We start from the raw sequence: 27,983 nt of genomic DNA, 5'->3' as shown, positions 1-27,983 counted from the left end.
GACTTTTTGATCGCTTTTTATTGCAGTGTGTCCAAAAATGCGAATTTCTGGTGTTCTTTATTTTTTTTCTGCTGACGTTCACCGTGCGGCGTAAATAATGTGATACTTTGGTAGGTTGAACTTTTACAGACATGGCGATACCAAATATGTATTTTTGCTTTTATTATTTATATATTTTTTTATTATAAATATGGTTGAAGGTTGTTTTTTTTTTTTTTAAACTTTCATTACTTTTTTTTTCATAATTTAGTAAACTTAATTGATCTTATTTTTCATTTTTTCTTTTAGCCTCCATAGGGAACATGAACCTACGATGCTTTGATCGCTCCTGCAGTATGATGTGATGCCACAGGAGGTCAAACATAAGTGAATGGTTTCAGTGTTTACAGCCTTGGGGATCCATCTTCCATCCTTATTATAGGTTATTTCCTGTTTCCCTGTATTACATCCTCAGTACTAGTGATGGTTGTCGCAGTCATGTAGCCGTCACTCATCTTCATAGTAACCATTATAATAAACATTGTAGAGAATGATACATTGTAATTTCCTGTTTTGTTCTTGCAGATTCATCACTGCTCAGACTGACCCAGAAGCAGAATCAGAGGACGAGCCTGGAGTGGGAATTGTCAAAGCAGAAAGGGCTAAAATCCTCAAAGAAGAAGCTGAACTTCATCCTCTGCTGCAGCAAGCGGATAGCAGCCACAAAGGCTCCGAGTCCGATAAACATGACGGCTTCAGAGTGTTACTGAACAAGCAGGAAAAGGTACTGAAAGAACTGCCTTCCTGTGGGCCTAATACATATACTGTACGGGGGGCTGTCAGTTGCTCGGGGTGCGTGAACAGGCTTTCTCTAAGGGTACGGGCGCACCTAGCAGAATTGGGGTGGATATTCTGTACTGAAAAATATACACCAAAAGCTGCTTCCAAATGTGGATTATTGGTGTGGATTTAGATGCTGAGTTTACCATAGAGCCGCAGCAGACTTCACGTCTTCAATTGAGAGGGTGAAATCGTCTGCAGGTCCGAAGGCAAAAATGGCACCAAAATGTGCACCAAATGCTCTACTGATTTTGGTGCTGATCCACACTAAAATATGCTGTGTGTGAATGCCCCCTCAGCCCAAATCACATGTCACATGACAGTACTAAGTCACATTCTAGAAAAGTATTTCCCCACCTTCCACGTATCCTATGCTGTCCACAAAGTTTTAAAACTTTGCAATTCTCATCTTATTGTAGTCCATCCATAAAGGAACTCGCTGGAACAGTTCTTTTCACACCGATAAGGCACATCCTGTGGACTCACATTGTATATTTAAGACTTAGCTAAATCTCTTTATGTCTCTTGGTTCTGTCTGAATCCTCAAATGGGTTTCATTGGCGACCTTGAACAAAACCATAGGCTGCCATTACTAAAGCTGAGACCAAAGCTGCACGTTTTCATTTCAGCAGGTTTCTGTTGGTTTCCCACATTTGTGCCGGACAGAATAACTTAGTCGACTACACGGCTCTATCTGGCCAGAAACTAACGGAAACCTAGTTAAATGGAGACCTTTTGTCTCCATTTGACTAATGAAAGCCTATTGTTGTGTCCGGGAGCTCCGTCTGAATGACCTGGACATACAAGATCCGTGACTGAAGGCTTAGAAGGATATTTCAATCTCAGCAAATAAAAGTAATCCCTTGTATAATAAAGAGTTACAATCTTCTGATATAATTTCTATATGAATTCCTCCGTTTACAAGACCTCTGCTTGCAGTCATTTAAAAGAAGTTTTCACTGTTTACTCCCAGAGTATAAAATCTCCCATGGTCCTGTGCAGATCATGCATGTGCTTGACGTGTTGCAAGCACTTAAAGGCCGGGCGCAGAAGAGCGTGTGGTGAAATACTGCATATATAATGCAGAGCTTTACCGCTGTGTAACCCGGGGTACGGCAGCGATTTTTGACTCTGCATGACAGCGTATCTCACGCACGCAGTTTCCTTGTTCATTTTTTACTTACCGCTGTGTCGCTTAGTAACTTTGCATATAAACGCTACTCATACGCAATGTAATTTGAGCCTGAAGTCCATGGTGGCCGCATGCAGGGGCCGCATGCTGAGTTCTCCACAGGAGCGCTGATAACATTGTTTTCAGCTGCAGTCCTGTGACAGAACAAAGAGGCTGTGTTCAGAGAACAGACCACCTGCTGTTATCTGTATACGTCAAAGGGATGCTCATGTTAATGCAAATAAAGCTAATAATCCACTAATGGCTATTAGTGCCCATTAGCAGCTTATCCAAAATGATCGCTCGGACTGTCAATCATCCTATTTTTTGATTGAATTTTGATCGATCCTTTTTGTGTGTAAATGGGGCTTAAGGGTTTCAGATGGCCTTTATTGAACGACCTGTCATTCACGGTTGGCCTGTGAAGGCTGCGGTCTGTGATGATGATGATTTTAAATGGCAATTTGAACCAAGCGACTGAAGGATCTGTTCCATGATCGGAGACCGAGCCCGGGCTTCTGTTAATGAGATGCAAATCTGTCATTAAACAGGAACAACTTCTTAATGACCCGACAACTGCCAGAAATCCAACACCGCAGATTAACTTTTCGACAGGTATCTGCCGTTACCCGGCATCTGTCATCATCATTAATGTTCCAAAAAGGAGCAAATCAGATGAAAATGGTCTTCCAGACCAAGACGGGTTTTTATCCACTGAAGGAAAAGAAGGAAAATGGCCGTAAGATTTGAGAACCTCGAGGATTTGATACAACAAATGTAACAGAATACTTTTCTAAAACCAGAATACCCCTTTAAGTGGACTACAAATACGTAAGGGGTGTAGGGAGATGTAATAGCGGCTGTAGGGCTGTCCATAGACCTCAATGCGAGCAGCCTTGTACTTGTGGCTGTCCGCTCGGCAAGCATGCAGATGCTCTTACAGCTTTCTGCTCCCCGCTGTATTCTGTCGCCTCCCGTGCACAAACACATTATAACACAAGATCAGTTGTGATGATTGGCGCCTACCATAAACAATAATAAAAGCTGTGATGGAACGGCTTTTATGTTTAATATGTTTTTATTGGAATTTTCACATATTAATCACATATAAAACAGAACAACAGATAGAGAGAAATAGATAACATTGGTTTTATGGCGGGTTGCGCGGACCGCAGCTTGTGATTGGGGGTTTGATGACAAATGTCACAACAACTGAATAAACTGTATCATCATTTACAAGGTCCTTCTGGTGAAATCTTGCGGGCCGCCTTCTAAAGTAATTAAGGTGTGTCACTAGGCCCTCGTAACCAGCACCTTCTTACACTTGCTGAACCCGTTCAACTCTTAACTAGATGTACTCTCAAACATCAAAATTGCTAACCAACGTTGAAAAGGACCAACAAACACATAAGGTACTTAGGGGAAGATTAGAGATAAGGGAGAAAAAGAGAATCTCAGGAGGAGAGAAAGCAGCACGAGGGCAAAAGGGGGGGAGCCCCACGTGGGTCTGGCTGTTAAAAGTCCTCTGGTTATATCTACGTCGCGGCATCGGCTCCCCGCACCCCCCGAGACCCATCGCTCACCATCCCACCGCCAGCTGGAACTGCGGTGAGTCACGGTATGTGTTCCACAACTCCCAAGCTTGATTACTTAGCCTGGGTCCCTCCACTCCTTTGTCGCCTAGCTCTTCCATATACATTAACTGGTTCAGTTCCTGAACAAATTCCAGGATTGAAGGAGCTGAGTTGCTGCGCCAGTGGCGTGGGATTACCGCTCGGGCCGCTATAAGGAAATGCCGTAGAAGCTCCTTTTTGATGACAGCGAATGGGCCCAGATAATTGACAGCAGTGCCAGCTGCAAGGTGACCTCCGCTGCACAATGCGACGCTCCCTCATACTGGAACGGCTTTTATATGCAACTTAGCGCAGATGCTGATGTGTAAAGGCTGGATCTGCTGGTCTGGCTCTCCTAGCGGGGCCACTCTATGGATTACATAAGCCCTGTGAACAGAAGTTCTCTTCATAAGAGCCCCTTTATAGGGATGGAATTGGTAGTGACATTCTGAACATTACTTCAGTATATTTTAATGTTTTTTTCCAGAAAATAATAGTTTGTTTTCTGGAAAACCTCCAGCATAAATGATGCAACACTTCTTCATGTACAAGATAATATACCTACTGACTGGGTTTCCTGTACGAAGTGTTTTCTGGTATCATGGCCCCACTTAATCATTTCTCTGCTCGGATTTTTTTCAGCTTGTGATGAATTAGATCACGTTATGAAAGTTTTTTTGGTCTTTTTTCAGTACGGAAATAAGGTTGACTTCCTCTGGAGGCTGGCGCCGGCGTACAGCGACATGTTTTATCTCACAAACGATGTAGAAGAGAAGAAGCGCTATGCAGCCGACGGTAAGACGGGATTTATGAAAATCTTCTATGTTTGCTCGTGTAAAGGATTTTTCCCAAGATAGATATTTATAACACATTAGTTATTTTGTAAGCGCAAAATATCTGATTGGTGGGGGTGAGATCACCGAGACCCACGCCCATCTCCTGGATGGGTACTGCTGCCCCGTTCACCATTGCCTCCAGAGTGGTGATGGCATGTACATGCTCCCCATCCAAACTATAAGTGGTACAACGAGGTACCAAAGCCTTCATTCTTGCCTGTATCACATCTCGTATTCAAGCTAGAAGTGATACAACTGTTTACTAAAGCCCCCATGCCCGCCGGTATCACATTTGCTATCCAAGCTAGAGATGGTACGACAGCGTACTAGAGTCCATATGCCCATAGAGTCCATATCTACGCTAGAAGCACTACAAAAAGGTGCTATAGCCTCCGTGCTCAACCGTATCACATCTGCTATCAAAGCTAAGTGTGCCTTCACATGGGCGTTACGTTTTTGGTCGGTGCCAAAATGCAGTGAAAGGACAAATGTGTATCTGCTTTGTAAAGTGGTCATGCCTTTTTACACCCAAATCGATGAAAAGATGGCTTCATATCATAGATGCAAAAAAAGCCGAAAAATAGAACATGCCAAGATTTTTGGCTATCGCAACAGAGAACAAATCACAGATGTAAATGAAACCATCGAAAGACATTGCTTTCATAAATCAGCTTTTTTACCCACTCTCGCATAGAGCAAAAAACATGCAATTTTAGTGTCCGTGTGGAGGTACCATAAAGGTAGTACAACAGGGAACTACAGCCTCCATGTCCGCCTATATCACATCTAGTATCTAAGCTAGAGGCAGTACAAGAGGGTACTAAAGCCTCCATGCCCGCCTGTATCACATCTAGTATCTAAGCTAGAGGCGGTACAACAGGGTACTAAAGCCTCCATGTCCGCCTGTATCACATCTAGTATCTAAGCTAGAGGCAGTACAACAGGGTACTAAAGCCTCCATGCCCGCCTGTATCACATCTAGTATCTAAGCTAGAGGCAGTACAACAGGGTACTAAAGCCTCCATGTCCGCCTGTATCACATCTAGTATCTAAGCTAGAGGCAGTACAACAGGGTACTAAAGCCTCCATGCCCGTCCGTGTCACATCTGCTATCCAGCTAGAGGTGGTACAACAACGTAGTATAGCTTCCATACCCCCTGCATGACATCTTGTATCCAAGGTAGAATGGCACAACAGGGTACTAGAGCCTCCATGCCTACCTGTATCAAATCGTTTATCCAAGCTAGAATTGTTACAACAGGATACTAGAGTCACCGTGCCCACCTGTATCAAATCGTTTATCCAAGTGAGAGGTGGTAAAACAGGGAACTAGATTCTAAATGCCCGCCTCTTTCACATATTGTAAGCCAGAAGCTGGACAATGGGATACTAGAGCCTCCATAACCAACTGTCTAACATCTTGTATTCAAGCTAAAAGTGTTAAAACAGGGTACTAGAGGCGCCATGCCTGCCTATATCACATCTTGTATCCAAGCTAAAGTGGTGCAACAGGATACTAGAGCCTCCAAAGACACCTGTTTCACTTCTTGTTTTTAAGCTCGAAGTGGTATAAAAGGGTACCATAGCCTCCATGCCCACCCGTATCACATCTAGTATCCAAGGTAGAGGTGGTATAACAGGGTACTAGAGCCTCCATGCCTGCCTGTGTCTCATCTTGCATCCTAACTAGAAGCCGTGCAGCAGGGTACTAGAGCCAACATAGTCACCTGTTTCACATCTTGTATCCAAGCTAAAAGTGGTACAACAGGGTACTAAAGCCTTCATGCCCGCCCTATATCGCATCTTGTATCCAAGCTAGAAGCGGTACAACAGGGTGGGTATTAGGGCCTCCATGCCCACCTGTATCACATCTACTATCCAAGCTACAGATGGCACAACAGTGTATTAGGGCTTCCATGCCCCCTGTAAACCATCTTGTATCCAAGCGAGAGATGGTACAACAGAGTACTAGAGTCTACATGTCTGCCCCTGTCACATCTTATATTCAAGCTAGAAGTGGTACAACAAGGTACAAAAGCTTCCATGCCCGATCTGTATCACATCTTGTTTCCAAGCTAGAAGTGGTACAACAGGGTAATATCATAGCGTTCTAGAAAGACATCTAGTCCCCTCTTAAACTGCTCTATGGATTTTGCCATAACCATGTCCTCAGGCAGTGAGTTCCACACTCTCAGGGCTCCCATCCACTGGCATTTTTTTTCTCCACTGCGATGCGATTCTAAAGTTAAAGTCTCGCATCGCAGTGCGAGAAAAACGCAGGCAGATATCCCAAAATCGCTGGGATATCGCTGCGACATCGCCAGTCTCTTCAATGGGGCCAGCGGCAGCAGCGCTAGCCCCATTGAAAAGATATGGAGAATGCCGCTGACTTCTGCCGGAGGACGCAGCTGACAGCAGGAGAAGTGAGTAACTTTTTAAATTATTTTTATTAACCACTTTTTTATGATTATCGAGGAAGGGCTTATATTTCAAGCCCTTCTCCGATAATCATTCTGCAGGGCTTATCAGAAACCACTGCTTTCAATGGGATCGGCAGCAGTGTCGATCCCATTGAAAGCAATGGGATAGCATGCCGCTGACTTCTGCCACAGCTGTGACAGCTGTCACAGCTGTGACAGAGAGTTCCTTCATCCCTGCGGTCCCCGCGGGGAAGAAGGGAACTCCTGCCACAGCTGTCACAGCTGTGGCAGAAGTCCGCGTCATTCTCCATATCTTTTTAATGGGGCTAGCGCTGCTGCCGCTGGCCCCATTGATAAGACTGTCGCAGCGATATCTCGCAGCGCAGTGGAGAAAAAACGCTAGTGGGTGGGAGCCCTCACTGCTCTTATAGTAAAAAAAACCCTTCTATGTTGATGATGAAATCTGCTTTCTTCTAAATTTAGCGGATGCCCTCCTGTTACCATCATAGTCCTGGGTATAAACAGATCATGGGAGAGGTTACTTGTATTGTCCACTAATGTATTTATACATAGTTATTTGATCGCCCCTTAACCGTCTTTTTTCCAGGATAAAAAAATCCCAATTTTGACACCCTCTCTGGGTTCTCCAGTCCTCCCATTGTGTTTATTAATTTAGTTGCCCTTCTTTGAACCCCCTCAAGCACTGCAACATCCTTCCTGAGCAGCGTTGTCCAGAACTCTACACAGTATTCCATGTGAGGCCTGACAAGTGCCTTATATAGTGGGAGGATAATGTTCTCGGCCCTCGCCCCTATAACTCTTTTAATGCACCCCAATACTTTTTTTGCTTTGGCAGCAGCTGACTGGCATTGATTGCTCCAGTAAAATCTACAATCCACTTGTACCCCCGGGTCTTTTTCCATATCACTTTTCCCTAGCAGTACCCCATTTAGAGTATACTGGTGACCTGTTTCTCCTGTCCATGTGTATAACCTTACATTTATTAATATTGTACTTGTAGTACCCTTGTTATAGAGCAACAGGGTACTAGAGCCTCCAAGGCCGCCTGTATCACATATTGTATCCAAGCTAGAATCAATACAACAGGGTACTAGAGCCTCCATGCCAGCCTGTATCACATCTAGTATTCAAGCTAGAAGCGGTACAATAGAGAACTAAAGCCTCTATGCCCCCCCTTATCAGATCTGCTATCCAAGCTAGAGGTGGCACAACAGTGTAGTAGAGCCTCCATGCTGCCTGTATTGCACCTTTTTCCAAGTATGAAGTGGTACAACAGAGTTCCAGAGTCTGATATCTTGCATCCAAGCTATAATCGGTACAACAGGGTACCAGAGCCTCTATGCCTGCCAGTATCAAATCTTGTATCCTAGCTAGAGGCAGTGCAACAGGGTCCTAGAGCCTCCATGCCCACCTTTATCACATCTTGTATCCAAGCTAGAGGCAGCACAACAGGGTACTAGAGCTTCCATGTCTGTCCTGTATCACATCTTGTATCCAAGCTAGAGGCAGCACAACAGGGTACTAGAGCCTCTATGCCTGCCAGTATCACATCTTGTATCCAAGCTAGAGGCAGCACAACAGGGTACTAGAGCCTCCTTGCCTGTCCTGTATCACAACTTGTATCCAAGCTAGAAGTGGCACAACGAGGTACCATTGCCTTCATGCTTGCCTTTATCACATCTAGTTTTCAAGCTAGAAGTGGTACAACCGTTTACTACAGCGTACATGCCCGCCGGCATCACATCTGCTATCCAAGCTAGAGGTGGTATGACAGCGTACTAGAGTCCACATGCCTGCCGGTATCAGCTTTATATCCAAGCTAGAAGTAGTACAACAGGATACCAAAGCCTCCATGTCAGCCAGTTTCCCATCTTGTATCCAAGTAGAGGCGGTACAACAGGGTACTATAGTCTCTATTTCCGCGTGTATCACATCTTGTATCCAAGCTAGAAGCGGTACAAATGGAACTAGAGACTCCATACTAACCTGTTTTACACCTTGAAACCAAGCAAGAGGCGGTACAACAGGGTACCAGAGCCTCCGTGCCCACCTTTTTCACATCTTGTATCCAAGCTAGAAGCGGTACAGGATGGTAGTAGAGACTCCATACTAAGCTATTTCACATCTTGTATCCAAGCTAGATGTGGTACAACCGGTTACTAAAACATCCATGCCCGCCTGTATCACGTCTGCTATCCAAGCTATAGACACTACGACAGTATACTAGAGGCCACATGTCTGCCTGTATTACATCCTGTGTTCACGCTAGAAGCGGTACAACAGGGTTCTAGAGCCTCCCATCAAGGGGTCAATTTTCCACAATAATGGTCAATGTGTACGGATGGAAATTCCGCAGTGAGATTCCGCGTGCACGCAATTCTATGCAGACAGCTGCAAGTTTGATCGTGAAAAATCTGTGCAGTAACAAATTTGCGTCATGTCCTATTTCTGTGCGAGCGTCACAAAGGCTTGCATAGAAACATCACCGCTGACACGCTCTGCTCTATGCATGGGTGTCTGTGCCATCCGACGCAGAGCAGAGAGAGAAGGCGCCGGACGGGTAAGCGAGAGGTCACTGCAGGGACACGGGTCTCATTCCGCTGTGAGAATCTCGCAGTGTGAATCCGACCCGCCGTGTGCATTCGGCCTTAATGATACTTTTGCTCTGATATTTTAATTACTTTTATCAACATTACAAGGACATATAGGAAGTTCTATTTCATTCAGACCACTTCTGCGTGATGTTATATGGTTGTCATCAAAACTACTCTGCCCTCATGTGTCTGCTTTATGTAACTACATGCTGTGTCTCACATTCGCTCATCATCACCATAGCATCTACAGCAAACTTCATGCCTCACATCATCTAAATCTACACAAGCAGCGCAAATCTGCCCCTCTATGGCTAGGCTCACACAAACATGGCGTATATCTGTGAGTGGCCCAGTAGATATCTATGGGCTATTGGCATTATGTGTTGCACACAGGAAAATTGCGTGCGCAATGACAATACGCCCGTGTGAGATCGGCCTAAGTCAAACACACAAGCCTACATCGGGTGAATGTACTCTTGTTTCAGCAATCATCTGCTGAGTTTCCATGGCGACAATTTCAAGAAATGCCAAATATTGAATCAAGAAATTCCAAACTTAAGTCCTCTGAAATCCTGGTGCAGTCTGACATATATGATGGAGAAGAAGAACTCCGAGTCGCACAAGCAGAGACAGCGGCTTAACATTAAGGCCATTCTCACACGACCGAGTTTGAATTGTGGAATCCGTGATCGTCACCCGCATGGAAGCTCCGCGGCATTTCGCACACATTGAAACAAATAGAATATTTGCGATGGCATGGAAAAAAAGATTTGAAAAAAATGTGTACTGCGCCTGTCCAACAGGGAGCCGTCCGGACCATCCGCAGTACAGATAAAATTCAGGTACGTGTGGGCGCCGGCCGGGGACAGGGACAGATTCCGGTACGAGCTCGCACATGGGGAATCCGACTGGTCCATGTGAGGCCGGCCTAAGGGTGCGTTCACGTGTGGCGGAAATCCTGTGTTTTTTTTCTCTAACAGAAATTATGCGGTAAAAACAGCAGAAACGTCAATTAATAAAGTGAATGGGATTAACGCAAATCTTGTTTAGGCCAGTGGCAGACGACCGGATTTGAACTGCACAATCCACGATCGTCACCCGTGCGGACGATCCGTGATATTCCGCATCCACTGAAAGAATAGAACATTTCCATGTCTGCTCACATGAGCAGCATGTTCTATTTTTGTGCGGACTCCGGATGGACGGCTTCCATTGTCATTACGGTTAGGTCGCGGTCATTCGCGTCATCGCCTAGCGCTGGAAAAGCAAAGGTTTAAAAAACAAAGAGCAAGACCAACGGCGAGCTGCCATGGTCATCCACAATACAACACAGACCAGGTATGCAGGGTCCTCAGCCAGGGACAGAGACGGGTTCAGCTGCGGGCTCCTGCAAGCGGAATCCAACCCGTCCGTGTGCAGCTGGCCTCATGTGTAGAGTTATAATAATATAATAATAATAATCTTTATTTCTATAGCGCCAACTTATTCCGCAGCGCTAAAGTTAAAAAGAAGCTCACATGAGCGAACAATGATTGCGATTTCCACAAGTGGAAATAAATTCGCAGTATCTTCTATTTTTGTGCGGACTCCGCACGGACGCCTTCTGTTGTAGTCAATGGAAGCCGTCCGATCCGCAGCATATTCACCGATGTGATTACAGATAGGTCACGGGTACCCGCTTGATCGCCTAGCAACGGCGCTGGAAAAGCCAAGATTAAAAAAAGAAAAACAATAAAACTGCACTGTACGGGACCGACGGCGAGCCTCCACAGTCATCCACAATACAAAACAGACCAGGTATGCAGGGTCCTCAGCCAGGGACAGAGACACATTCTGCTGCGGGCTCCTGCAATCTGAATCCAACCCGTCAAAAGCTGCAGATCTCCTGCAGGAATGGCAACCTTCCCGGCTGTTATAATGTGTGGTGGTCCAAAAGGTAAATGGGCCGCATGGGCCGGTCGAGGATAAGTGGTAACAATGGGAGAACATGCTTCTTGTGTGCAGCTCTGAAATAGATGACTACATCATATAATAGTCCTAGACATTACATATCTGTCCGCACATTTCATCTGAACGTAAGAATCCCCATTTAATGATTAACATAACCAGCTGCTGCTAAAGCGCCTTCATGCAACTTTACACCTTATATTGTGGAATCTTATGTCAGCAATCCCCTTCTATATCTGTATGAGTTCTACTACTGGCAGAAGTGATTCAGGTAGTAGAGAGGTGATCAGCAAAACAGGAGAGCCCTTTAGGCCGGTATCACACGAATGAACTTCTGCAAGAGAACTATGTGTACAGCGTGCAGAAATTAGAACCCAATGGGATCGTTTACAAGCGCATAAGTGTACAATGGCCTTGCGCGCAAAAAACCCCCCCAAAAAACGCACCATGTGCTATTTTGCTGTGCATTTGCATTAGTAGCCTGGCGCACAACTCCCATGCTGGGGAGAGTAGGTGCTCGCCTGTCGGATGACAGCCGGGCACTTGCTATAATAGCGAGAAGTACAGAAAGTTTTGCTTCAGTACGACCGCAGCATGTAGAAGGCTGACAGATATGATCGTGGAGTACCGATGGGTTGCCGCGGCACTCAGAGGCTTTATTATAACGGGTCTGCCAGCTACGGTGACCCATGAGGCTCAGGCTCTGGCTGATCTTCATAGCCATTCTAATACACTGCTACCATGTTTCCCTGAAAATAAGACAGTGTCTTATAAAATCTTTTGCCTCAAAAGAAGCACAGTGTCTTATTTTTGGGGAGTGTCTTATACTCACCTAGCCGTCGGCATCTGTGTCCCTCGCACTGGTCTCCACGCTGCTGCAGTCCTCAGCGCTGACAGAATCCTCTTCTTGTAACAAGGCTTTGAATACCCCGCCTCCGGTAATCGCTTCGTAAATGGATTACCTAATTCCGACCCGCTGATGTGAGCAGAATTGTGTAATCCAATGTATTTGATTCATCCATGTATTACCACGGATCAAACGCGCGCAGAATCTGCAATTTCTCTCCAGTCGTGTGGGGGCGGCCTTAGGTGATCGCTACCTTTTTATCATGTGACCGGGGACCGCTTAACGAGACCACCGATCACTGCTCCAGGCTCTCAGTGACCTTTGGTAGCCGGGAGCAAGGAGGATCATATCAAGGTTCAAATGCGGAGGCCTCCGGTAAGAAGTTTCATCTCCTCTCACCGATCGCATCGAAGAAGGGAGATTAAACTTCAACTTTACATGATCGCCCTTATCCAACCGAGGATAAGGATCCCTTTGGGGGACATCGCCGGAGGCCTTAGGGAAATATTTTCACCCCCTTCCTCACGGATTGGTCTGTGACAGGAGGTGAAGCTGTAACTCTTTTACTTTTACATGATCGCCGTTATCCATTGGATAATGGCAATCACGTGACTGGGGACCACGTATCGCGGCCCATCGTGAAATCTCAAGGCTCTTGGCTATGTTTGGTAGCCAGGAGCAGGGAGATTTTAAAATACTCAGGCAATCTGCGGCTCTTGCATTGGCCAGCTTTGGCGACGGGTGCGTGCGCAGAACCCGGGGAATGTCTGCGGGTAAAACCGGGGGCTTTAGGTATGTAATTGCATCTCCCCTCATGGATATGAAGCTGGATGAAATTTTACCTTTTTTTTAACCTTCTGTTTACTTTTAAGCATGACTGGGGGTCGCTCCGACAGCAGGGAGCTGTCATGTCCACAGCCCCCAGGGCTTTAATCCCCAGAGCAAGTGTCTTTTTATGGCTCTGGAGGTTAAAGTCCACTTAGGCAGGAAGTCACTAAGGGGTTAAGGCGCAAACAGACTTTGTCATTAAGGCCGCTCTCACACAGACAGTTTTTACAGCGTTTAGCGCGGCGTTTGAATAGCCGTCATAAAACACCTCCATTGATCACAATGGAGCTTCTCAGAGGAGCGTTCGAACGCCGCGATCTTCTCACGCTATCTGCTCTATTTTAGTTTGTTTCAGCCTTTTTTAATGCACCTCATCACCCATTGTGAGGATGGAGCGCGTTACACAACGCTGTGGAACATGTTTGAAAATGTTGTACTTAAACACTTTAAAATGCAGCGTTTTAACAGACGCCTGTGTGAAAGCAGCCTTAGGGCTCATGTCCACGGGCGTATACGTAAAACACAGCGGGCCTACCACAGCGTCTTACAAATTACAGCCAATATGCTGCAGAGGGACGGCAGGGGTGGCGTATGCGAATCTCACATCACGGACATGCGCAGTGTGTGTGTTTTTTTTTTTATTCCCGCTCTGTTCAGAGTAGGAATGCGTATTGACACACTGGCCTCTCGCGATGCGTATGTGTGCGTATGGACAGCGTATCATACACAACCCATAAAGAGGGCTGCATATCATGCACAGAGAAATAGAGCATGTCCGCTGACTTTCATTGCCCCCATTCACCTCATATCATGCAACACACGCTTGATACGCGGTGAAAACACGGTCGTGGACATGAGCCCTGAGGCTGACTTCACACAGCGAGCGTGATGTGTGGCTGTGATTCCGCCTCCATATTACGCTCCTTACCATGTGATTTCCCCAGGGATGTGAGAGTTCTTATGGGTAAACAGCCTCCATCTCTTCAGGGATGCAGGGATCCTCCTGTGCGGCTGTCACAGAGGATCGCAGAGGTTCTCCCATTGCTTACAATGCAGACAGCGATGCTGCAGCCGCCCCCATTGAGAACAATGCGACTACGATATGAGAGCATGCAGGTAGATAGAGCATGCTGCAATTTACTTCTTACATTGCATCACATCGCGGTACCATGCAGGAAAACCTCGCTCATGTGTATGACCCATTCAGAAGAATGGGGTTCATATTTGTGTGTCTTGTAACACACAAATCTTGTGTGATTTTCTCGGCCGCTTGAAGCCGGCTTTAGGGGTTAACTACATTGGTGAGGGCTTATTCCCATGAACGCGGACACACCTGTAGTGCCCCAGAGTTTTGGGGTCCCCTCCAGCACCTCAGAATACATGTTTTATGTTTGTCATAAATGTGGAATGCGTCAGGGTGGTGTGTATGGGAGTTTGCAGGCATGAAAGGGTTACTGTCTGGAAAATGTAGTGGTAGTGGTGAGCACGCGGGACGGCGACTCCGCCATTCCGGGATATGTCGTCACATCGTATGGCGCCTGTTGTACAGTTATACTTATGTAGTACATGTGTGATATTCAGTCACTGCTCCTCCGCAGTAATGAGGATATGTCTGTGTACTACACCACCCAGCAGGGAGCTTCATGTGTCCTGATGGGGGGACTTGTCCTCACTGTTGGGAGTAGATGGGGAGAGAGAGAACCTGTGTCATACAGGACGACAACCATTGACCCCTATGGCCGCCTGTCCACAGGCGTTGCGGAATATCGCTAGCAGGGGAGAGAACTGTCAACTCTCCATGGTGAGCCTATTTGATAGATAAGCTCACCGTGTAGAATCGCGGCATGCCGCAATTTACCATCCGCGAGCAGAGAGTTGCTATGATTCTCCGCTCGGGGACATTGGAGGTTGCGCCTTCCATAGCTACACGTGCGCTCACTAGGTTCCTCGTGGCCGGATTATCGCCGCGGGGAACGCAGTGCACAATCGCCCGTGGACAGGAGCCCTTAAAGGTGAGCTCTCTTTTTTTCTCTTTAGTATTTTTTCTCCACTTTTAAAAATAATCCCCCTTTTTTTTATCCGTCCCGTCGCTGTCGGAGGACTGGTGGTTTGCAGGTGTTTTTCAATGATCCTATGTAATGTATTAAAATACTTAAAAAAAACAACTAATGGAGTCAAATGGGGGAAAAAGTGCAATATTGACATGTTCAAGGGGTCGGTCTTTTATGGCATTCACACTGGCTTCATTCTGCGGGTCGGTACGATTACTACCAGACCGAGTTTATAGAGATTGTTTTAATGTGCTACTTTTAGAAAAATAATTTTTGGAAGAAAATATAATTTCCCGCCGCCTATTTCCAACAGCCAGAACTTGTTTTATTTCCGTTGACATCGTTGTACGACGGCTCGTGTTTTTGCGGGACGTCCTGTACTTTCCATTTGTACCATTTTGGAGTACATACCACTTTTTCATCGCTTTTCATTACATCTTTTTTTGAGACTTTGTGACCAAAAAGCTCCATTGTGACGAGTTTTTTTTTTTTTTTTTTTTTCTGCTGACGTTCACCATGAGGGGAGAATAATGCGTTACATTCATAGATCTCAGTTTTATGGATACAGCGATTCCAAATATGTGCTTGTTGGTTTTAGCAATTTTTTTTTAAACTAGAAATATGGCTTTTTTTTTAACTTTATTTAATGCGACTTTTTAAAACTTTTTTTCATAGCTTCTCCAGTATTATGTAATACCATAGTGATACATTATACCACGATCCTGACTTAATAGGCAATCTGCAATGGCAGCTCTGGGGTTTTCAGAAGTCTTCTGGCTGCCATGGCAACCAAACCGCACCCAAGATCTCATTTCACTGGTGCCGATTGGTACCTCCGATTCGGTAGCAGCATATAAAGGGTTAGCAGCCGCAATCAGCAGGAGTTAAAAGGAGTCTCCAGCACACAAAATGCCCCCAGAGTAAGTAATGGTGCAAAAACAAATATTGCTCACCTCTCACCTTGCCTCCGCGTCAGCACTGCCGACCCGCTACCCGCTGAGCCAGGAAGTGATGACATCACGTTCATCGTTCGTATGGTGGTGAGTGTACTGTGCCCGCCTGCGTATCACAAGCGCACAGACACGCACAGGGGGACTCTTTTTTTTGTTCCAAATTCCCCGCTGTGTTTCAGAGTGGGATGCATATGAAGACGCCACCCAAACGCAATGTATTGTGTATGGACAGCATTTCATACAAATGTATAGGGGTAACGCTGCATACCGGTAGTACATAGGGAAATAGAGCGTGCTGCCATCTATTTCTTGTGCGTATCGATACCCAGTGTCTACACCCACATGTGTAAGGATCAGTGAAAGTCCATTGACTCCATTCACTACGTATCGCGCAGCGTGGACAGTCGTGGACATGAGCCCCGTAGACCGATAGTCCGAGTTCTCTGCATGGCTTATTCTTTTTTTTTAAATTCGTTTTATTTATTAACAATGAGCAGTCTGTGAGACACGTAATAAAGAAGGTTTGTACAGTACATATTAGTGCAGATAGAAACATATTCGTGCTTTAAGTTAACATCGAACTTGCTACTGTGTCTTTCAAACTATTCGTCTGTATCTTTATTAACAATAAACATTTTTTAAACTTATATAAACCATAATTTGAGTTTTACTCTTCTTTGTTTTGGGTCTTGGGGGTTGCAGGTCTTCCAGGCGCTTGTCAATGGGGGGGGGGGGGGGGATGTTAGGGGGTGGGGAAGGGGAGGGAGGGGGGTTAGCGTGAATTGGGTTTAAATTTCAGTTGGTGGTCAAAGTAGAGTAAGAGTCTAGCCAGGCTCCCCATACTTTTTGGAATTTAGCCGGGCATCCTCTGTTTTGGTATATGATTTTTTCATACGAGGTTACAATGTTCACGTGTTGAATCCAGTGTAGGGTCGAGGGGGGCTCTGTTGCCATCCATTTCATGGCTATTTCTTTGCGGGCCAGGAATAGTGTCTTCTCTAGGAAGACCCGAATGTGGAATGGCCACACCTCCTCCTCCAGTAGGCCAAATAGTGCCACCTTAGGGTCTAGTTCAATGGATAGTGGGGGTCGTAGCAGCGAGTTTACTAGATTTATTACTTCTAACCAGAACTCCCTAATGTACTGGCATTCCCAGATCAAGTGCCAGAAGTCCGCCCTTGGTTGGCGGCATCTCTGGCATGAATCCGAGGTCGTATTGCGCATTTTGTGTAGTCGATTGGGAGTGAGATAGGCTTGGTGTATAATGTATAGCTGGATTAACTTGTTATTTACAGCTGGTGACACTGACAGATGGGATTCAGAAATATCCTGCCATTCCTCAGGTGTAAGAGAAGCAATGGCAAGTTTCCATTAATCATATGCTGGGGGGGGGGGGGGTTAGGGTCTATTTTGGCTGAGAGGAGGTGTGTGTATAAAACTGATATTAGGCCTTTGGGTCCTTGAGATTTGAGAATGCCTATTGTGGGGAACTTGGATACGTGAGCCGAGGGGGGGGGGGGGGGGAATTGGGAGTTTAGTGCATGTCTTAACTGAAAGAATCTGAACAGTTGGAGGTGTGGGGCCTGTAGCTTATCTCGCAGTTGTGTAAAAGTGGGGAGTGTTCCGTCTATATATATGTCTTTTATTGTTTGTACCCCTAGGGTGATCCAGTATTGTGGGTCTGGGACGGTCTGTAGTGCGGTAAGACCAGGATTGTTCCAGAGGGGGAGTTCTGGTATTACACCCTGGTAGTTCTGCAGAGTCTTTGTTTCTTTCCAAACGCTAAGTGCCAGTTTGTGGAGTGGAGTTAGTTCGGTGGTTTTGGTATATTCTGGTAATTCTAGGAAGTTCAGGAGATTTTGTCCTGTTACTTGTTTAGCGAGTTGTTTGTCTGCTATGGGTAGTTCTCTTCCCGAGACCCAAGCTCTGATGTTTCGCAGTTGCCCTGCCAGGTAGTAGAGCCTGAGGTCCGGTAGGGCCATTCCGGCTTGCTCTTTGGGTCTTTGTAGGGTTGATAGACTCAGCTTAGAGCGGGAGGAATTCCAGATAAATGTTGTAATTAGGGAATTTAGGGACTTAAAGAGGCGCTTGGGGACAATCACTGGCATATGTTGTAGTATGTATAGGCATTTGGGTTGGATGACCATTTTGATGAGATTTATACGTCCGGCTACGGATAGTGGTAGTTTAGCCCATCGTTTCAGTTTGTGTTTTATGTTCTCTAAGAGTGGGTTTATGTTATCTGCTATTGCCTTATTATGGTCGTGCGACATGATCATTCCCAAATATCTGAATGTTGAAACTGGTTTTAGTCCGTATCTTGCGACGCAAGGGTCGTTTTTTGGGTTGGCCTCTGTATAAAGGATTGTTGATTTGGACCAGTTTACGTGTAATCCGGAGAGGTGGGAGAATCTGTCTATGTGTGTCATGGCTTGGGCGAAGGAGTTTGATGGGTTCGATAGGAATAGGATTGTATCATCTGCGTATAGTCCTAGTTTGCTTTCGAGGTCTGACCATTTAATGCTGGTTACACTAGGGGCGCTTCTTAGTCGGATCGCCAGTGCTTCTATGGCTATGGCGAACAAGGCCGGGAATAGAGGGTATCCTTGTCGGGTACCTCTTGCTAGTTGGAATTCCGCCGAAGGGATACCATTAACGACCACATTTGCAGTCGGGGATTTGTATATAGTTTTAATCCATTGTTGAAATTTAGGTCCGAATCCGAAACGGATCAGACAGGCCTTCGAGAAAAGCCCATTCCACAGAGTCAAAGGCTTTTGCCATATCGAGTTAGACCAGAGCCCAGGGCATGTTGTATTGTTTACCTAACTGGATAGCTGTTTGGACTCTACGGATGTTTATGGTTGTAGACTTCCCTGGCATGAAGCCCGTTTGATCGGGGTGTATGATGGAGAGGATCACCTGGTTCAGTCTAGTGGCCAGAATTTTAGTTAGGATCTTGTAGTCTGCGTTCACCAGTGATATGGGTCGATAAGATCCACATTCTGTGGGGTCTTTCCCAGGTTTCAGGATGACTACTATGGATGCTTTATAGAATGAAGCTGGGAGTGTTTTGTCTAGTTGCGCTTGATTTAGCACCTCAAGAAGTTGCGGGCCTAGTTGCTCATGGTATTTGCGGTATGTCTCTATGGGAAGACCATCGGGTCCTGGTGATTTGTTAAGGGCCATATCTTGGATTATTTGCTGGATCTCTTCCAGAGTGAAGGGGGCTTCCAGGAGGCTGACCTGCTCTTCGGAGAGGGTAGGGAAGTCTAAATCGTTCAGATAGTCTAAGACATCTGTCACCGTATTGCGAGAGGTGGAGGTGTATAAGTTGGCATAGAATTCTTTAAAGCAGTTGGTGATGGATGGGGCGTCAGTGTACTCTATTCCTTGCTGGTTTTTGATCTTAAGGATCGTGTTTGTTTGATTTTCCCATTTGATGAGGCTGGCGAGTAGGTGGCTAGATTGGTTCCCTAGCTCAAAATAGCGTTGTTTGGAGAAAAATAGTTGACGTTTGGCTTTGGCGTGTATTTGGTGTTTATAAAGTTGGGATAAACTGAGCCAGGCTATTTTGTTGGCGTCTGTGGGGGCTGATATATATGTTTTCTCGGCCTCTAGGGTTTGGTTTTCTATCTCCTTGTCGGCCTGGGATGTCGTTTTTTTTATGTGTGAGATAGCTGATTTGAGGAATCCTCTGATATAGGCCTTAAGCGTGTCCCATTTCAAGGCGGCGTGGGTGTTGTCCTTGTGGGCATCTAGGAATAAGGAGATGTGAAAAGGCATCTGGTCGTCTGATCCAATAAGTTTGAGCCAGAATGGGTGCAGCTTCCATGTGGGCCTTATTTTAATTTGTGGGAATTTTAGGGTTAGCAGTATGGGGCTGTGGTCTGAGATGCCTCTCGGGCAGTGTGTTATGTTTGTGAGATATATTGCTATTCTGTGGAGCTAAATATATAGTCTATTCTTGTGAGTGCGTTGTATCCCGGTGAGTGGCAAGTGTATTCCCGTGTTTCAGGGGTGGCGTAGTCGCCAAAGGTCTACCCATCCAACGCTTTCGATTAATTGTCTCAGAGGGGAATTTGAGGTGGGGGTGGGATTAGAGGGTGTGTAGAATTTGTCTTTGATAGGGTCCATTATTATATTGAAATCACCTAGGCATATCACCTCCGCTAATGGATAGTGGTGTGCAAAAGATGGAGATAATTGTGGGGCGGATTGTATATGGATAAGATGACATATGGTTTGGAGTCTATTTCTCCGTATATAAATATGTACCTTCCTTCGGCATCCCTGCGGGTGGTGATTGGGTTCCAGCGTACTGATTTGTGAACTAGCACCGAGACGCCCCTAGAGGAGGAGGTGTGAAAGGAATGGGAAGTCCATTGGATCCATGGTTTTGAAATGGTGTCTGCCTTGTCTTTGACAAGGTGGGTCTCTTGTAAGCTAATGATGTGCGGATTTAGTTGTTTGATGTATGCGAATACAGTCCTTCGTTTGAGTGCCGTGCCAAGCCCTCGGACGTTCCAGCTAAGGCATTTTAGGGACGTCCTTATTTACGTGGATATAAGATTTAGCCTTTTGTCTGTGCTTTTGAGATGGGAGGGGGTTGGTATTGATGGGTGTAAGGGGGGGAATTGTGCTAGCGCCTGCTAGTGGAAGACATTGATGAAGAGCATAAACGTAACAATTCAAAACATTGAGCATTGACATCTCGCTAAAATTATACCGCGGATATCAAAGAAAACAGCAAAACAGAGAAGTTGGAGGGAGGGTAGAGAAGGGGGGGAGGGGAGAAAGAGGGGGGAGAGTAAGAAAAAGAAAAGTCAAAGAAGAAAACAATTTAGCTACAATCTAATTAGAAGTAGCAGATGTTCTGTCTTTTGGGGGGAGACTTCTGTTGGCCTTGAAATGCTTGAGGCTGACCGCTGGGCTCCAACAGTAACTTTAACGGTGTCCCGGTCATGTTGCGTACAGTCTGTTCGTCAAGGGAGTGTTGGGCGTTTGGGTCGCAGCAAGATTTAGAGTCCCATTAATTAGTGTTGTGGGGGCGTTCATCCTTTTGGTGTTTCAGGGTGCATATCTAGCCATTCCAAGGCCTCTGTGGGAGATTGAAGAAAGATCGCCCTTCCCTGGGCTACAATTCGTAGGCGGGCAGGGTATGCCATTGAGTAGGGAATCTGTCTCTCTTTGAATTTTCGTTTCGCCTCTGTAAAGGTGGCTCTTTGTTTTTGTAGCTCAGCAGAGAAGTCAGGAAATATGGAAATCGTTGTGTTGTTGTACTTTAGCGGGCCTTTTATTCTGGCTTGACGTAGTGCAGCGTCTCGGTTCCTGCAGTTTAGAATCCTTACTAGAAAGGGGCGCGGGGGGACTCCCGGCTGTGGCGGTTTTGCAGGGACTCGATGGGCTCTTTCTACTGCAAAGTTGGTAGAGAAGGTGTCGTCTCCTAGTAGTGTTTTTAGCCAGGTTTCGGCGAATGTTTCCATATGGGAACCCTCTGATTTTTCAGGTAAGCCTATTATGCGTAAGTTGTTACGACGAGAGCGATTCTCCAAGTCATCTGTTTTGGATTGGCAGAATTCTATAGCTCTTGTTGCCTTTTTGACCGCCGTAGTTAATGGACGCAGTGAGCCTTCTGCGTTGGAAACGCGTTCTTCCATTTCCCGCATTCTGTCGCGCATATTGTGTAAGTCCTGTCTTAGTAGGGAGACGTCAGATTTAATCTCTTCTATTTTATTAGTAAGAGAAGATTTGCAGGTATTGATTGCGTCTAGGAGCTGACGCATGGTGGGTTCTGGGCTTTGCCCTGTTCCAGTTTCAGGCTCTTTTGCCTGTGTGGGTCGCGTTGCACGTGAGGTGTGATCAGGGGTTTCGGAGCGAGAGAATTCCTTTAGTTTTTCGGCGGCAGTGCCGCCTTTCGCGCGTGTACTCATGTTAGAATTCGTTGGGTTGGTATGGCAGGTTGTGGGAATTGTTGTTATAGTGTAGACTGTGTCGGTATTTGCTCGCAGGGATCAGAGGTCTATTTCTTTGCGTTGTCGTGGGTTGCTAAACAGAGAGTGTCTGTTTGTCTAGATCTTGATAGTGCCCGATTGTCCCTGGCCTAAGTCTGGCCACGGTAGAAGAGGGTAGGAGATGACGCCAGTCAGGAATGGTGGTCGACCGGTCGCGGGATGTTATAATCTGCTCCTAATGGTGTGGTTTATGGTCAGGGATGGGTCGGTGCCTGTTGCTGGGTCTTTTGTTTGTTGACCCGGCCCCGTTTAGTCTGTTCGCAGGAGAATAGAAATAGGAGAGCAGCCAATCTCTCGGTGGTTTTAGGAAATAAGGTAGTTCAGTTGTGTTATGTAGTAGGCCGCCTGGGCCGTGTCTACGTTTGTGAGGAGTCTATACCGTCCTGTATATTGTCCCCCAGCCCCTTGTACGTAACTCACAGTTTTTTCGTCGCCGGCTCCGCAGGACCGATCTCGGAGGGGGGTTTCCCCCAGGAGTCGAGCCTCAGATGGTGTGGTTCACTGGCGGCAGAGCAGACCGGAGATGTGTTGAGCCGCAGAAGCTGATCGATCTGGGGTGGTCGGACCCGCTGCGACCGGCGCTGAGGATGGGGAGAGAGGCTTGCAGCGTGCGGTGCCGGGATCTGGTCGGCGCGCGGCCCCACGCCCGGCACGTGTGAAGCGCCGTGTGTCAGCGGAGTGTTGCGACGGAGGGGCTGCTGTGTGGTGGTTTCAGCGAGGTGCGGCTTCCGACGGGCCCCGCGGTACGAGCGCAGGAGATGTCCTCCGCCGTTCTCCAAGGAGGCGGACGTCCGGCGTCGGCCCAGCCCCGCTCCTGGGTCGTTCGGTGGCAAGTGCTTACCAGCGGGGAGCGGGCGACAGGCTTCAGCTCCCGCAGTCGGAGTTCTGTTGCCGGGTCCGGGGGGGGGGGGGGGGCCCTGCGGGAGGGGTGTCCCGGGTGGTGCGATCTGGTGGCGACAGGGCAGCCCGGAGATGGGACGAGCTGTCGAGGAGGGATCGTCGGGGACGGCCTGGTCTGCCGGAGCCGGAGGTGAGTAGAGGGGTTTTCAGCCTGCGGGGCCGGGATCGGGTCGGCGTGCGGGCTCGCGTTTGGTGCGCCCCGGGGCATTAGATGTCACCGCTATGCAGCAGTAAAGAGGTTGCTGTGCGGTGGGTTCGGCGGGGCGCTATCCCTCACGGGTCTCGCGGCGGCAGCGCCGGTCTGGGGATGCTCCACGCGGCCTCTTCAGGGGAAAGGCGCCCAGCAGCGGCGCTCCGGAGCGACGCAGGAGGAGCGCACAGCCCCGTTTCGGGCGCAGCTGGAGGCGGGTATCCACCGACGGGGAGCGGACGGAGTGCCTCGGTTCTCGGGGCCGGCCGCAGGTAGGCGGTGTCTGGACGGTCAGAGCCGGTTGGTGGATTACGGCTTCCGCGGCGGCTCATGTGTGTGAGGGGTGAAGTTTTTCGCGCTCCCGGAGCGGGACTGACAGTTTCGGCGGGGGGGTACCCCCTCCCGTCTCGTGGCAGGCGCCGGTCTCCGTGGCCCGGAGACAGCGCAGAGGGGTTCCGGTCCGGCTGGGACGGCGTGTTCAGCCCCGGGTGTCCGAGGGGTCTCCTGCTGGGTGGTGGGTGGGAGAGCATGGTCCGCCGAGGTTCCAAGGCAGCTAGGCGACGAGGTGAGTTGGAGAGGTGGTCCGTGCCCAAAGCGCGGGAAGAATGGCGGGTGTTGGCGCCTTTTCTCGCTCGCAGCTCTGTTGAAGGAGTTAGAGAGTTGCGATTTCCTTTAGTTGCGGTCTAGTTTTTCTCTAAGGGTTTAGGCGCCCATTGGTCTCGTTTGGGTTGGTCTGGTTCTGGTCAGGCCAGGATTTTAGATGGATCTTGCTGTTCCCCCTGGGGAGCTCCTCTCAGTTGCGACTGTTCATGCTGGTCGCAGGCCACGCCCCCCACGCTGCATGGCTTATTCTTCTGCAAGAATCGCCCATTATTTTCTTTGGGAGCGTGAAAATAAGCACATCACAATCACATGTTCCAGAGCGGCTTGTCCAACACGGCTTCTCTGCAGTATGTGGACGAAATTTTTGCAAATCTCGTCCTCTCTGCTGGATCGGCTCAGATTTAAGATCGCTGGTTTCTGCCCCGTGTGACCCTGGCCTTATGCTGCCGGTCCTTCATGTTACTGAGAATTCTGTCTTCTCCATTAGGATATATTCTGTAATCACAAGACAACGGAAACAAATGCCAACATTACTGGACACATATTGTAAATGTAGGGCTCATCCCCACGAGCGTGACGTATCACGCAGGGAATGAAGTCCGTGAAAGTTCATTGATTGTCATTGAAGCATTCACATTGCATATATATATTGCATGAAATACAGCATGTTCTATTTCACTGCGTATCACGCGTGTACAGAACTTTTTTTCTTTGGCTTGTGTATTCAACCATGTTCATACTTGATACATTGTGTATATGCGGCGTTGGATATGCAATGCTGCTACAGAGCGTGTGTGCGTGAGATCCGTATACAGCGACTCTCTGCTGGCATCCATGGCGGGAAAACGCAGGATTCACCTAGCAGTTTCTGCATACGGTTGTGTGAATGAGGCCTTAGGCAATGATTAGGGATGTACTACCATGTTTCCCTGAAAATAAGACCCTGTCTTGTATTAATTTTGCCCCAAAAGAGGCACAGGGTCTTATTTTCGGGGAATGCTTTATTATACTTACCTAGCAGGCGCGGCCCGAGTCCCCCCGCTGGTCTCCACCGTTCCAGCAGGCTTCCGAGTAGTTCTCACCGCCAACAGAACATCGCTTGCTGGTAACGGGGTCTGTAAACCTCATCTACAGCAAGCGATGTTTTGTCGGCGCTGAGAACTGCTAGCAAGCCTGCCTGGGACTACGGAGACCAGCGGGAGGGACCCGGATGGCGCCTGCTAGCTAAGTATTGCTTTTTTTCATGTATTCTAGCTATGGCTTATATTTTTGCTGGCAACACACTTCTCTGTTAACCCGACCTATGTCTAAACGCTGCCTACGCTTCTGGCAAAGCAAATGCTGAGGAAGGGGTGCCAAAACACTGAAGCGCGTCTCCTCAGGCTGCCTGTCCACGGGCATTTTTGCATTGCGTTCTCCGTGGCGATAATCCGGCCCCGGGAAAGCGCAGCCCTGTCCACCAGTGGAAAATCACAGCGATTCTCCGCTCGCAGGCAGCAAATGCAGTATGCTGCACATTGCTGCGATTCTCCGCGGTGAGCCTATCTGTCAGGTAGGCTCACTGCGCAGATCCAACAGCTGGCTCCTGCTCCCCGACGGCGACTCCCTTGGCAGACCTCAGCAACGCTGGTGGACAGGCAGCCTTAAGCCGGTTTCAATAAAGCAGAGAAGTTGAGCTAATCCCCGATCCATTGTGCTTCGCTAAGACAGTCGCACCTATACCCAGTTTTTTTTTACTATTGACCAACAGAATCCTTGAAGGATGGCAGGCTACATCAGCTGCGCGGACTGGTCGGCGCCTGTAAGATGCGCTACGCTATTTGCCTAGCGCGGCCTTCCTAAGTTTTGACTCAATTACTCAGTGGCACGCTGACGTGGAATGCATTAGTTGCTACATTTATAAGTTGATGTCTTATAGATTTAAAATCCGCCCCGCAGGTCAATTTAAACTGTAGTTTTTTCTCCACATAGCTACGCTATTTACTTAGTGCGGCCGTGCTGCACAGATAGTGTAGTGCTGAGTCAAATTGAGTTGTGACTCAGTTACTCAGTGGCATGCTGCGCCATTTGCCTGGTGGACTTGTGCCGGATGGTCAGTAGTACCTGTGGACGCATTGTTGGCAATGAGACTAGTGCTGCGCAGCCAACGTTTGCTATATAGCCCTGCGACCTCACACTCTCAGGCCGGTTTCACATGACCTTTTTCCTATTGTGGAATCCGTAGTCGGCGTCCACGCGGAGGATGCACAGCAAATAGCACGCATTGAAAGATACATACGTTCATTTTATTTTTTCTTTCACACTCGCGGATACGAATTGAAAAAGTCGCAGAATGTTCTATTTGCTGGGGACTTCCTCCATTGAAGTCAATAGAGGTCATCTGACCTGCAGCCCATCCGCAATGTCTGACGGTGCGGGAAATACAAGTATTTTAAAAAACAAAAATCTGTACTGCGCATGACGGCCTGCGAGCCTCCGCGGTCACCTGCATTACAGATTTTACAGGAACACAGGGTCGCCGGCCAGATTCCGCTGCGGTATCGGGATGTGGGACCTGAAGTGGTCATGTGCAGCCGGCCATACTGAAGACAATGGAGTTGCGGTATAACTCACAAGTAGCTGCGACCCGTATATTGCAAGAAATCCAACCTCGGTGGGGTTTTTGAAATCTGTAGGTTGTGGCAACTAGTGCGACCCCATTGATTTAATTGAAAATGCAACTTCACAGGGCTGCACAGCGATCTTTGGTCACATGACCCATGTCATGGCGAAATACTCCATGGAGTTCCAGCCTTAGAGCTCATGTCCATAACTGTGTTCTCACCACGGAGACCCGCAGCGTTTTATGCCTACAACCGTGGGTCCTTTGGCCAGATTCATATGAATGTATCTGCGCAGCATATCACAGCGGGGGGCGGGGGGAAATCATGTGACTGTACGCTGCGATCGCAAAAATTACATTAATATGCACCAATATGCCCGTAAAAGCACATCACTCACAGTACAAATGTGTTGTACTTAGTCAAGCGTTTTTGGGCATGCGCTCGTATAAAGGGTCCCTGAAACACACACGCTTATATACGCAATACCTATCACGCAAACAAGGAGGCCGTGCTCTGTGCCTGCATCATTTAGGCTGCTGTCACATCTGCGTTGTGGTTCCGTTTTCCTACTCCATTCCAGGAGCAGGAAAGGATTCCCGTGGCTGAACGGGTACGGCTTATGATGAAACCGAACATCCATTCTGTAATCATCATCCTCTGTACAGCGCTGGTGCTCCAACCGGCACATTCGCAGCAGAGCAGAAAATCGGCGGAGAGGTACGCTGGGTCACCGACAGGGCACCGGGTCGAACTCCGCTGTGGGAATCCCGCATGCTGGGTCCGACCCGACCGTGTGCAGACGGCTGGGAGACACTTTGAGTTTCATAATAGACTGTTACAATGTTATGGGGTCATAGTACAGTAAGTTTATATTATAAGGAGGGCAGCAAGGAGGAAGAAAGTTGTCATATACTTTCTTAGGCCTTGTGTCCACTTGCACGGATACCAATGCTGAATCCCGCAGGGGTATCCGTGCGTGCCCGCGTACATGGAAAGGGAAAGACAGTTTATTACCTCTCCAGGTCCAGCGCAGGTCTCCACTGAGCCGGCCAGATCTTCATTCTTCAGCACGGCGGATGCGTCCGGGGGCGTTGGGCGACACGCCCGGCACATGCGCAGTTCTTTCTCTTTTGTTTTTGAATCTCCTGCTTTCCCGCGTAACTTTAAAGGCTAATTACAATGAAGCCTCTGTATTTGGCCTTCAGTCATTCACCACCTAATATTCTTCCGCTTTGTTCCACATGTAATCGCTTTACAATATACGTATTTTATGTACATGTCGTAGGCTTCTGTCTGCTTGGTTACTGAACAACTCTTTCCATTTGGCAGGCGGACAGATATCAGGGACCTTCAGAGGGGACTTTGGAGCTTCTAAAAAGTGAGATGTTTCCTAGAAGCTGGACTCGTGGTCATTCTGCAACCATCACTTTCTTGATGGCCGCCTTCACTAGCAGAATGCTGTCAGAGACATCTGTACCATAAATCTAGCCGAGGAAGAATGTAGCCTTTTCCGTATTGAACTTCTGTAATTCCCTGCTTGCTGATCAGTCATCACAGAAAGTCTCAGCAGTGT

General features: G+C 47.6%; 1 long non-coding RNA gene across 1 annotated transcript; it reads left to right on the top strand.

The window, feature by feature from the left end:
• Nucleotides 1–311: 311 nt before the first annotated feature.
• Nucleotides 312–27,946, top strand: LOC136619776 (uncharacterized). Its single transcript, XR_010791025.1, has 4 exons — nucleotides 312–421; nucleotides 565–763; nucleotides 4,296–4,398; nucleotides 27,740–27,946. It is a non-coding gene; the product is annotated as an uncharacterized lncRNA (long non-coding RNA).
• Nucleotides 27,947–27,983: the final 37 nt, after the last annotated feature.

Source organism: Eleutherodactylus coqui, chromosome 3 (assembly GCF_035609145.1).
Source record: "Eleutherodactylus coqui strain aEleCoq1 chromosome 3, aEleCoq1.hap1, whole genome shotgun sequence".
NCBI lineage: Eukaryota > Metazoa > Chordata > Amphibia > Anura > Eleutherodactylidae > Eleutherodactylus > Eleutherodactylus coqui.
The sequence above is the reverse complement of the archived record's forward strand: the minus strand, read 5'-3'. Positions and strand labels throughout refer to the sequence as shown.